Genomic DNA, 12,193 nt, shown 5'->3' with positions numbered 1-12,193 from the left:
AGTTTTAAGGCTTTTGCAATGCACAGACTCCCTAGACCACGCTTATCCCAGGCTTGTGTTGCCTCAGCTGCACCCACTTTCCCTGAATCATCAGTGGAGCGAGGTCAGCACGACTGAGGGGTGTGGAGGGGCTGATCCCAGCGGGTTTCTCCACATCTCATGCTTTTCTCCCCAGAGGTCTCCAGGGGAGCCAAAACAGCAGAGACAGCCACTTACAAGAACAGCCTTTTTTCCAAGACTACCTCCAGCCGTCCCTGTTAAAAGGAATGACTTAACCCTACTCAGTATTCAAGATTGTTGAGCAAAAACAGAAGCAGCAGCAGGTCAGTGTTGTTCTTCTGGACAGGAATCAAACTCTACCAGCTCTTCAAATGAAGGAATATTTCTCATTTTCAATAAGAAACCAAATGAAAATTTTCAAACCTTTTCAGCGTCTTGATTTTTGCTTTTTCAGTTCTTGGGATTATTTTTCCCCTTTTTCCTTTACTGAGTCAACAGAAGGAAAAAAGGAATGAAGTAGTAACAGGGAAACCACAAGGAAAGGGGAAGGATGGAGGAGAAACCATTTTCACAGCTGAAAATCAGAAAATTCAAATCCAAACTTTTCTCCACAAAAAGTAATTAGTTAGGTTTTGGGAAAGAGAGCATCAAGCTTTGGTTGAAAATTACTAACCAGGTCAATTAAAATAACCTGCAAGCCTTTTGCTCAGGGATGATCCCCAAGGTCCATGTCGTGCACCCGAGCTGCAGCCCTACAGGAGGGTGGCCCGAAAGCTCCGGCTCCATGTGGACGAGGCACATTATCGTGTTTGGAAACACGCAAGACCTCTCCTCTCTCTCCCCTCCTTCCTCCCAGAGCATTGTATTACTACCATTTCTGCGTAAAGCGTGTAGCCAAAGCAAACACAGATTCCTGGAGCTGGCTCTCGGGAGAGCAGCTGCACAAAGCTGGCAGCCCACATCCTTCGGGACCTCCTCTTTGCCGTCATCCCCGTAGGCCACGTGCACAGAAGGCTCTCCCGGCAGCATCCACGTGCTCAGGAGCTGGGCTCTCACTTGCACATAAAGCCATCAGCCAGGCTGGCACTCCCACAGCTGGAAATGCAAATCCAGCTCCTCCAGCATCAAACCCCCACAGCCTCCCTCCGTCCCAGCTGCAAACCCTCATGGCATCATTGGAAACATTAATTCTTGTAATGCAGGGTAACTTAAGCTTCAATCTGTTGTGAGCTTCCCAAACCCAAATATTACTTCCTCTTTCACTTTGTATCCAAGGGTGCTCTGTAATGGGCAGAAAACATCTGCATTCTGTCCCAAAGATAAATATATTTCAGGGTAATACACTTGTGGCATAAAAGTCATCCTCAGGCCTCTGGCCAAGCCATCATTTCTCCAGTGCACTGGAAACCACTTGTCCAGCTCTCCCAAATAGACATCACAGCCTGTTTGCCTCCACCAGACTAAGTCCCCATCCCAAGATGTCACAGAGCTGGGACTACAGTCACACAGAGCTTCCACTTGCCCTGAATCAGTCCATACTGAGAACCCTTTCTGTGAGCCTGCTAAAGGTGCACAGCAAAATTCCCAGGCAGAATAAAAAGCAACAGGAAAAAAAAAAATGCTCATGTGCAGTTGGGATTGGGAAGCCTCAGACAAAGACAGCTCTTTGAAGTTACAGTATTTGCCTTCAGCCTGGCTGTACATCTATATGGACAGGTACACCAGTTAGAGCCCTCGAACGGTGGTCACAAAGACGGACGTACAAGTGACTGCGGGAAGGCTCCTGAGGTGCCCCAGGGGACGATATCCTGCTGCCTCTGCCAGGAGGACACGACTGCCCTGTACACACAGTCTCAGCAAGCTGGGCTGGGAGCCGCTGCCCCTCTGCCCGCAACAAGGGAGCTGGGGAAGGCACCCAGCACCTGCCTGCAGGAACACGCTGCTGAGCCAGAATAAAAAAAAAAAAAAAACAACAATCCATCAAAAGAAAAAAAAAAGACAAAATATTGGGAAAAACAAATGAAAAATGGCTAAAAAAACTCAACCAAAATGCATTTTTATCAACAGCTCCATGGCTTCACACAGTCTCCAGGTTGGCAATACCACCCCTGCAGCACAGAAAGGGCATCCTCTGCCCTGGGGCTCGGCAACCACTGCTTGGCCTGCACAGGCATCCTGCCTGCACGTGCTCCTCTATCTGCATGATTAGGACAATTACAGATTAATGTTTTTCCATTATCTTTGCAAAAGCAATTTGGAAAAAAAACCAGTTTAAGTTTTCCACCCTGGGATGGAGGGAGGAGGTTGACCAGAAGCCGAGGCAGAGACTCAGCTGCATCCGAGGCAGCCACATTAGCAGAAAGAAACCAGCCCCTTCTTCCTGATGCTTTTTCTGCCATTGTGGGAAACCAACTGATTTTCATCTGAAAAGCAAGGCGTAACCAAGCATTTCCAGTTTCCAGCTCTGCTCTGACAGCACCTGTAGAAAACAGTCGTAACAAGCACTCCTTCCCAGGAACAGAAATAGATTTTGGTCCAAGAGCTATTTTTATTCCCTCCAAAAATATTTTGACAAAAACCATTTGCATCATCTCTGACACTTCCTCTTGCAGATGAGGTATTGCGAGAACGGATCCGCCCATGGATTGAGGAGGAATTTGAGAAACAGCCATCTTTGGCAGAAACAGAAAGCCCAAAGGGATGGAGAGCCATCACAGCAACGGGGCAGGTATCACCCAGGGCTTTTCGAGATCCTGAAAAGCAGCGATGAACCCAGGCAGCCTCAACCAGGGTTGGCAGCAGTGGGATGGGAGTAGCTTGGCTCGGGTAGAAAGGAAGCTTCCCAGTACTGCACCTGGTGGAAAACAGGGCTGAGAAAGAAGAGCTGCCTGCTATAAATTTCAGCCTGGGTTGCCAGGCTGGCACTGCTCACCATCAACATTGTTTCCTTTATTAAAATAAAAAAAACCAGCCCATATAAATCCTATTTCCTCTCTTTTGAACTTAATCATAGCTAAATTCCATTTTCCCTTCTCCCATTGCACATTCACACTCCTGCAGTCCCCCCAGCCCCACGACCACCCTCTGCACTGAGATGCCCTGAACCAGCCCCAGGGCACAGACGGAGCCACTGAGGGCCAAATACACGCAGTGGCTGTCTCTCCAAATCCACAGGGTGCCCAAACTGTCCAAAACATTAAGGAAAAAGGCCACAAGTGGTATTTGCAACATGCCACAGGACAAAGCGGTGGGGAGGACAGGGTCCTTCCATCCTGAGCAACCAGAGGACACCCTAAAGTATGCAATTAATACAACACATGTGGCGTAACTTGGCAATCTGGTTACCTTTTGGATACCCTGGAGACACTGATACACTTAATGACAAGTCACACCTTTCAGTTCAACTTTCTACTTTCAGAGCTGCTTCCATTCAGTGACGACTTAGATACCAAGGAGTGATGGAGCCCGGTTTCCTCCTGCTCCACACCTGGCTCACCCCAGACCAAAAGGGAGATAAAACTCCCCCCTAGGGCAGAGCGGTTACGTGCTCTTTCTCCTTCCACCACGGTGAGCAGCCACAAGGCTGAAGGGAGCAGCTCCCTGTGCCCTCCCCTGCAAGAAATAAATGGCGAGCAGATGCTACTCTGCAGCATGGCTGGGGAGTAATTTCATCCCCATTCCTTTAGTGAAAAGCCCAAGACTGAAGAAATACAGTTGCTTAGGACCCTCTTTAATACTCCCTGCTTGGAAGTCCTTCCCTTACTTGCTCTGCTGCATTGTACAGTTACAACATGAAAGAGAAAATACTTATTTTCTGCAGAAGCTCCTGGACCTTTGCGCCCTTCCCTAGCACGGGGACCCCACCAGTTCTGTGGATGAAGGGCTGCCCCAGCGTGCTCTCTCAAAACACTGCCTGGTCTTCACCAGCAGGTAGCATGGTGTTGGTGGATGGTGAGGTTAGAGGGATCACTGGAAAATCTCACAAGCCTCCCCCAGTCCGTCAGCCGACCTCACCTTAGCCTCCCACTCTACCCTGCATATCTTCTCCTCTGTCAACAGCACTAACATTGATTTTCCAGGCCAGAACCTGCTCTCCTGGCCATGTTTCAGCTGGATGCAACCACCACAAATGGCCCGTTCAAGCAGCAGCTTCCTGCCAGGCTCAGAGATGGCAAAGTCTGGGTGGGTGACTAGCACAACACCCAAAAAAACCACCAAAAAGCAACCCAGGGATCCATGGTACCATCATACAGCGATCCTCCAAGTCTCTCCCAACCCGTGCAGCCAAGTGAGCTGAAGCACGCAGTGGTTTGGAGACGTGGACCAATGGACACCAGGGAGTAAGGAAAGAAACCTGCCAAATACCACGTGCTGGAAAAGCTCGGCAGTTTCAGTTGCCTCGACTGACGCTTTGCCAAGGACACCCTCTTTTCCCTTCCCTCTGCGGTATTTCATACCGAGCTCCAGGTCTGAAAGCCAAACTGGAACTGCCTCAGCTTGCCTAGTTTGGGGTTGACTGCTCAAGTTTTCCCAACCTCCTCGCAGCTATGCTGAACAGCTTCCCTGAATTCCCGTAAACGTTTTGGCCAGCCTGGTCCGAAATAAGGGTTTACAGAAAAACCTGAGTGTGGGTGCTGAGGCTCAGAATTGGCCACGGCTCTATTTTGAGTTAGTCCTGGTGGCTCTTGAAGTTGGAAGACTAAAAAGAAAAAAAGGGGACTGATGGAGCCAAGCAGGGAGAGATGAATCATGCCACTTTGGGTAAGTTGAGGATGATGGGGCAGAGAAAAAAAAAAAACCGTATATAGTTTAGTACGAGGTCACATCTTCAGCCAAAAACTGACACGTGCCAAAATCCATAATACATCAAGTACGTTTCAGCAACACACTTGGGGGAAATAAGAATTGCTCAGAAGCTGAGGTCTGAATGAGGTGTTAATCCATCTTCAGCCTGAAGCCTACCGCAATCTCACCTGGGAAGCCAGACCCCCCCCAGGGGCATTGCAGCTCCCAGGCCTTACTGATCAGGGGTACCCTGGGGCAGGCATGTCCTACAGGAAACCTACCTCCCTTTGGATGAGGAGAGACCCAGGGAGAACAAACCCTATCCCACAGCCACACACAAGCGTGGCAGGGGGTGAATGTCACCATGGGAGACAATGGGGGACAACAGACTGTCCTTCCAGTGCTACAAGGAGGAGGGCTGACACCCCCTCCACACACGCACACCCCCTGCTTTGCAGGGATACAGCCACACTGCAGAGAGCCAAATTCATCCTCGACCTCAATTCTCACCTAGTCGATGCAAGGATCTTTGCCTACCCAGTGCCTGCCCTGCAGCCGTGCCTGGAGCCGTCCCCTCTCAGCGGTACCTGGGATGCTCCTGGCAGCCGCAGCGCCTGCCTTTCCCTTTCCCTCCATAGGCAGACCCTCGGTTTTTCCCCGCAGCAGGAGACCGCAGCCCATTAGACAAGGCCTGATTGCTCCTCCTCACCTCCCCCGTGACACAATCGAGTGCGCATACAAGGCAGAACAAAACAGTGACAATTGGTGACAAATGGACTGCACAGCATCCCGTGGCCCCGTCGCCAGGGAGACCCTGGCCAAGCATGGGCGGCCGCGATTCGGGGACAGCAGAGGGGACACAGGTGCTGGGAAACTGGTATGGACCCATCTGCTAATTGAACCCGCCAGAGCTGACAAGGGCAGAGCCGCCATGGGCTCACCCAGCCTGTGTGAGCACCAAGCCCCAGTGCAGGAGAGAGGACTGCAACCCATCAGGCCAAGCCAGCTCTGCCTCTCCCGGGTCATCCCCCTTTAACAAGGGTAATTTTCCAGAACTATTTTCCCAGGTCAAAGTAGTGGTGTTTGACAACAAACAGAGAAGGGGAAAAGGGTTTAACCATTGCTAGCACTGGCCCAGCAAGCATCACCAAGCACATTTTCCAATGCTAAATAACACAGCTCTGTGCGGACATTGTATCACAAGCCCTGCTTCGCCAGGGAAGAAACCGAGGCCAAGAGAGGGAGAATGATGCTTGCTCTCAAGCTCTTTGCTGGCAGACCCAGAAATTTCTTCCAGGAACATCTTGGAGTGACTCAATGCCTTTTACTTTCAATGCAAGTGATGTAAATGCCCCGCAGCCAGCGTGGAAACACTTCACGCTCACCCAGGGCTGCAGGCATTCTCCAACACTTGAAGCATCAACAAAACTGGACATATAGTTTCTGAAATTCAGCCTCCCTCCTCCAAGGCAGCAGCAAACTTTGCCCTGGGTTGGGCTTGTTTTATTTGTCTCCTGATGAATACCTGCAGCAGACACTCAAAATAGCCACGCAGCAGCGATAGCCCCTGGAAAATGATTTTGCTCCTTCCCCCCGCTGCCTCCAACAGAATTGTGCATCTGCAGCTTTATTCTCTCCAGTCCCCCTTCACTGCAGTCACTCTCAGGAGAGGTGCCAGAGGTGAAGCCGAGCATCCTTGCACAGGCTACGTGCGTTTCGGCTATGCTTCCTCCCAGGACCCCCGCGCCTCCCCATCCCGCTGTGCCATGCAGGTGGGCAAGAAAGAGTTAAGGCTGCAGCTGCCAGCCCCGGTGGTGCGGAGTTATGCTCAAACTGTTCCCACTGCTGCATGAAGTCAGCTGTCATTAGGGAACAAAGGCACCCCGGAGCAGCTCGAGTTGTGTCACACTCAGGAGGCGCAGAGACTGCTCCCTGATTAGGATTTCTAAATCAGTCCCATCGAAGCCCGGAGAATAAAGCCAGAGAACAATGAGCAGGGGCACATTCACACAAGGAGCAGCCCCCTCCGTCCCCCACCGCCTTCCCCACCCCCTTGCACGCTTCTCCTCCCGCCCAAGCCTGCAGCACTTCACCTCTATGTCCCGCTGAGGACCACAGCCTCCCCAGTCCAGAGGCGGTGGGCACATCTCCTGCTGCTCCAGGGCTTGGCTCTCCATCCCTGCTCACCCTCCAGTCAGAACATCTTTTAAGTTGCCAGGTTGGAGCATCTCCTCAGTGAGGACCTCTTGCCCCAGAAGCTATCAATGACCAGAGCACCGTCCCCACTGGCCTCCCCTCGGCTGCTGGCTCGTCCCCACTGGCCTCCCCTCGGCTGCTGACCATGGTAGCAGTGGCCACTGCAGCCATCTGCCTCTGCGCCCATGCCCCAAGCCTGTCCCCACTAGCTCACCATCCCCAAGGACAGCCAGCCACACTGAGCCCCAGCACTGCCAGCCAGGCTCGCCATGGACCAGCAGGCTGGCTGCTGCAAGCAGATCAATTTTTCTTTAGAAATAATGTGCTTTCCACCTGTATAGCAAACTTATGCATACATAGAGCAAACCTCACCTGCAGCAAGACCTAACTACCTGCAAGGACAAGTCACCTCTATTTGGCCCTGAGCTGTTGCACTGCTGCCCCTTCGTTTCAGGGTGCTGACACTTGCCAGAGCCCCACTACACTGACCCAGAGCATCACCCATGCCCTCACCCCTGCACTTGCCCCACAGAGGGTTTTTTTTCCTACTAAGCAAGTCTTTGTGCATATGGAAACAGACTGGAGGCTGCAGACCCAGTTGCTAAATTCATCTCAACCGAGGCAGACTTCCTCCATGAGCACACAAGTTCTCATGCCACGGGTGGGAGGAAGATGTTGGTTTGGCTGGTGGGGTCTGTAAAAACTGTTTTCTTGGAAAAAGCAGGAATTCCAGCACAAAATGACACAGCGCAAGTCAAAAAACGTGAAGGGAAACCAAGACAGTTGTGAATTTAGGACATTAAAAACACAGAGGCAGGAATTAAATAGTAGTAAATGCTATTCTTGGCTCCAAATCTGACTTTGCTCATGACATTGGCTTTGTCGATTAAGAGCTCTCTGCCTCAGTTCTTCCCATGTGGAAGGAGGAGGTGACCCTATAAGCGGTTACTTCCCACAAGCACAAATCCTTAACATCAGGGTTCCCACAATTAATGACAAACATGACAGGACCATCCTCCCACCACACCCGGCTTGTCTGGAGCCGTGACCGGCTGGGGCACCCGGGGTCTCCACCGAGGTGGGGTTGGGGGCCAGGCTGCGTTCCTGGTCCTGTGGAGTCTCCGGGCAGAGCAGAGCAACCCGGCCAGCCCAAAGCCTACACGCCTGCCAGTAGGCTGTGCCATCAACCCGGACCCAAGCCCATTTCCCCCACCCCAGCCAAGCAACCCTTCCTTGGAGAGGTTCCATCGTCTGCACGCAAAGATCCTTCCATTGCACGGAGCCCAAAGCTATGGCTCCTTCATGCCCCCCTGCCTTCGGATTTGGGAAAACACAGGGGGACTGGAGATGGGAAAAGGGTCGAGAATTTACTTTGCTCCCCTGCCCCAAGGTTGGATCTTCAAAACCGCAGCAAAAGGCCGGCAGGCAGTGGGACACCAGCAGCCAGCAGGTGCAATGAATAAATATCCCGACAGAAATCAATATGGAGAGAGGGGGAAGGGAAGGAATATAGATATCGGGCATCCCACCCCCCGCCTCCAGCCCCCGGCAGGACACGCACGCAGACACACACACACTAATCCGGTGGATTTGGCCGTCATATGACATGCCCGGTCCGTCCGAGGGAGGGGATTTAAGGCACGCCTCTCCTTTCACGCCAGGAAAGGATTTTCATCTCTCGAGAGCACAATGAGGGGGGAAGGAAGGAAGGGAAAAAAAAAAAGCCAATCAAGCCAGGATCAGCTGTGGGCTGGGCTGCTGCAGGTCTGCTTGTCCCAGAGGGGGGTGCGGGGAGACATATTGGGCCGTGTGGGAAACCCACAGTCTCAGCTTCTCACACATTGTTCTCCACCCCGGCTCCCCCCAGCCCCCAGCCAAAGCCGTTAATGCCACAAAAGATACTTTGCCCATTGTGCCGGGGACAGCTGAGAGGATAGAGTTAGCCTTACACAGCTTTCCTGCCTCCCTCTCCCGCTGGAGAGGGGAAGAGGGGACAGAGCAATCAAAATGGAGAGTTTGATGCTCACCATACAAAAGAATTAAATCCACTTAGGCCCCTTTCTCGCTAATCTTGGACTGTGGGGGGTTAAATATGGTTACATTTTCATTAGGTACTAATAGCAAAAGGGCAGCTAATGGTAGCACAGACCGCCGCATTGTCATGCAGATGGCTCCGAAAAGGGCTACCCAGCATCGTACCATCGGCTGCAGCACTGATGGCATGCTCGGAGTGGGAAATTGTGTCACTCGGCATTGTCGGGGCTGAATTCCATCAATGGGAAAAGTCATGTTTCCTCTGCCAAAAGGAAACAAGTTAAAACGCCCGGGGAGCAGCAGAGGTGGCGGGGAGGCACCTGTGCTCCGCAGGGACCCTCCTGCAAAACACGACCACTCCAGCACGGAGCGATGCCTGGGGTGAGGGGCTGCTGGTTTTAGGTGGTCACTCGCTGTGCAATGAACTCAGTGGCCGTAAACCATTAGATCTGAAATGCCAGTGGCTGAACCAGCCAGCGCGGCCCCCACTGCCTGGGCACTGGGAGGATGCCCCGTCCCCCTTCACTGGGGACTTGGGGCACACGGGGCAGGTCCCTGCTGCGGGGCAATAGCAAGCTGCGCCACCCGTCCACCATGCACTCATGGTGAATTTGGACAAGGCAAGAGGAGACCAAAGCCATTTTCACCCTTTATCTTTTTAAGCACTTTGTTTGCAGCTGCCAGCTCAGCCTTGCTGGGGCTTTCTCTGCCCCCACTTCCACTGAGCTGGAAACTGCAGATTCAAAAGGGGCTGGGGTGGGGGGAAGCACCCTGCAGGTCTGAGTCGCTGCCCGCATGACCCAGCTGCCCACGCAGCCGCTGGGGCTGCCTGTGATCACCGCCATGATGGCAGCTCTCCCCTTTCATCCTCTCCTGCGCCATCCCTAGCAGCTTGCCCAGCAGACAGAGCTATTCTTCTCCCTTCATCCCCCTCATGTCACAGATTGCATCAAAGCACCAGGCTCAGATCAGCACGTGTGCAGGCAGGATGCTCGGCTCCGGTGCACACGTGGGCAGGAGGTGTTTCCAGAGCAAGTAGCTTTCCCAGCAAAGGGCAGGCACCGCGTCACTGTCAATGTGACAGGTGTCATCCCTTTGGGAGCCCCATGGAAGCACCAGCACCCATAGGGTCACAGTCTTCCAAACCTTCACCTTGCTAGAAGACCAACCCCTACCATCCCTTGTAGCTCCAGGCGCTTAACGATGGTGTCTTGGATGAAGAAGTGTCACCCCTCAGAGACCAGCAGCTTCAAATGGATCCCACACCACTCAGGACTGCACTGTCTTGGAAGTGCCCACCAGAAACAGAAGAAACCCACTCATTTGGGCGCCTCAGCTAACTGCCAATGCGAAGAAAGAGAAATTGGAACCCATGCTGCCCTTGTACAGAATCCCAGCTTTTTAGTGCTGGCTCACTAACATGATACGGACAGAAAATATCTGCTGGGGTATATTTTATAGGGTGAGAGCACTCAGGGATTTTTTTTTTCTTTTTCCAGGGCCTTAGAAGAGAGACCCACAACCCATACAGGTCAGTGAAGCTATGTCCTTTCCCCCAAACCAACTAGCATGAAGGTAAAAATCTATCACTCAGAAACACGCAGCAGCCGCAGTGAAAGCCAAGTTAAACAAGAACAAGGTCAGCATCGAGATGGAGCAGCCAATAACTGTAAAGAGGAGGAAATTGGTAATACAGTCAAGAGTACAGACCCCTACAACCCCGGCCCCTCACCGTCCAGCACAGCATCCCAGGGAGCTCAGCATATGGAGCCCCAAAGACTTGACTTCTCATCCCGGTTCTCCCATGGAGCAGCACCATGACCACAAGCATGTCCCTTCACCTCCCTGTGCCTCTTTCCCCTCCCAGTCTGCAGGGACCACGTGCTCCTGGGGCAGGCACCATCGTCTTCTCTCTGTGTGCAAAATGCACCTTGGGGATGGGGCTGGAGGAACCTCAGCCTCTCTGCCAGGAGCTTGAAACCCCACTCAAAGGAACGACCAAGAAAGGGCACATTTCAGTTAACAGAGAATTATTTCACCTGCCCTGTACAGCGCCGTCAGAAGCCACCTGTCTGATGCGATCACTTTGCGCAGCGCCTGTCCTGTCACAAGCTCGTATAGACCAAGGACAGACAAATTATCCATCTGCGTAACACTCAAGTGCAAATTTCCTAACAAACTCCAACACCACGTCTATCTCGCCTGACTGCCAGAGACCAAATTTGAGCCAAATTTCCTGCAAGCGTTGCTGAGTTTTGCAAGCTTCAAGTCCTCGGAGAGTCGCATTTTCATGCTTCTCTCTGTAACCTTGAGAGTCAGAGCTTGAGCTTTTATGAAAGCTGAGATTCTCGATGCTCTGGAGCCAAAGCTTTCAGGGAGAAAGCAGAAAGTGAGAACAGGGGAACGCACGAAGATTGGCTTTCTGCAGTATGGCACATCACACTTAAATTCTCAGATGTCCAGTAGGCTTGAGCTGAAATAAGGTTGCACCCTTCCCTTCAGCAAGATTTCAAATAGGATCTTCTCTTCTGCCTTCGTCTATCTAAACACAACTTGCTGGAATTGGATGTATTTTATACCTCTGACATACTAGCAAATTTTGTTGACACTGCCCAGAAATACTTAAAGGTTCTTGACAGTGAGACAGACAGACGGATGGACAGGTCTCAAACCCTGCCTCCCCAGGAAAGCCCTCTACGGAATAGCGTATTGTGCAACCACGATAACATCTTGACAGCTTGCACCAATATTTTTCTGGTTTTGGGGAGAGCTGTGGTGTTGCAATCCAGGCTCAGGGTTAAGAGCTGGAGTTCTGGAAAGCTCATCTCTACAAGGAGTGTCATGGAGAGGCGTCACGTCCTACGGGCGCCCAGGCGGCTGGAGGGGCAGGAGCCTCCGCTGAGAGCAAAGCCATGCAGCTCTGCTGGACCTGCTCCACTGGCTTACGCAGCTGATGATCTGTCCTGGCCCAAAATGTTTATTGTTTCCCAGCAAAGTTGTACTAGAAGCACAACAGCAAAATATAATACAACAACACTCAAAGGTTAACGTGTTTTTTGTCACTGTTGTGCCTCAGGACTTTCCGGCACTAACATTAGCCAAGGCGATTCGTTTGCTTCCTTCAATCTGATAGACCAAAAAAGGGAGGGGGCAGAAATCAAATCTCACCAGCAATGGG

At 52.0% G+C, this 12,193-nt stretch overlaps 1 long non-coding RNA gene across 1 annotated transcript in view; it reads right to left on the bottom strand.

The window, feature by feature from the left end:
* Positions 1-2,761: 2,761 nt before the first annotated feature.
* The window catches only part of LOC148056435 (uncharacterized), a 58,748-nt gene continuing 49,316 nt past the window's right edge, over positions 2,762-12,193 (bottom strand). Inside the window, exon 3 of the long non-coding RNA XR_015703361.1 lies at positions 2,762-2,854. This is a non-coding gene — a long non-coding RNA (uncharacterized LOC148056435). The remainder of the gene's footprint in view (positions 2,855-12,193) is intronic.

The sequence above is a fragment of the Nipponia nippon genome, unplaced genomic scaffold, assembly GCF_047370975.1.
Source record: "Nipponia nippon isolate SJK-2023a ecotype South Korea unplaced genomic scaffold, ASM4737097v1 scaffold_14, whole genome shotgun sequence".
Classification (NCBI taxonomy): domain Eukaryota; kingdom Metazoa; phylum Chordata; class Aves; order Pelecaniformes; family Threskiornithidae; genus Nipponia; species Nipponia nippon.
The sequence above is the reverse complement of the archived record's forward strand: the minus strand, read 5'-3'. Positions and strand labels throughout refer to the sequence as shown.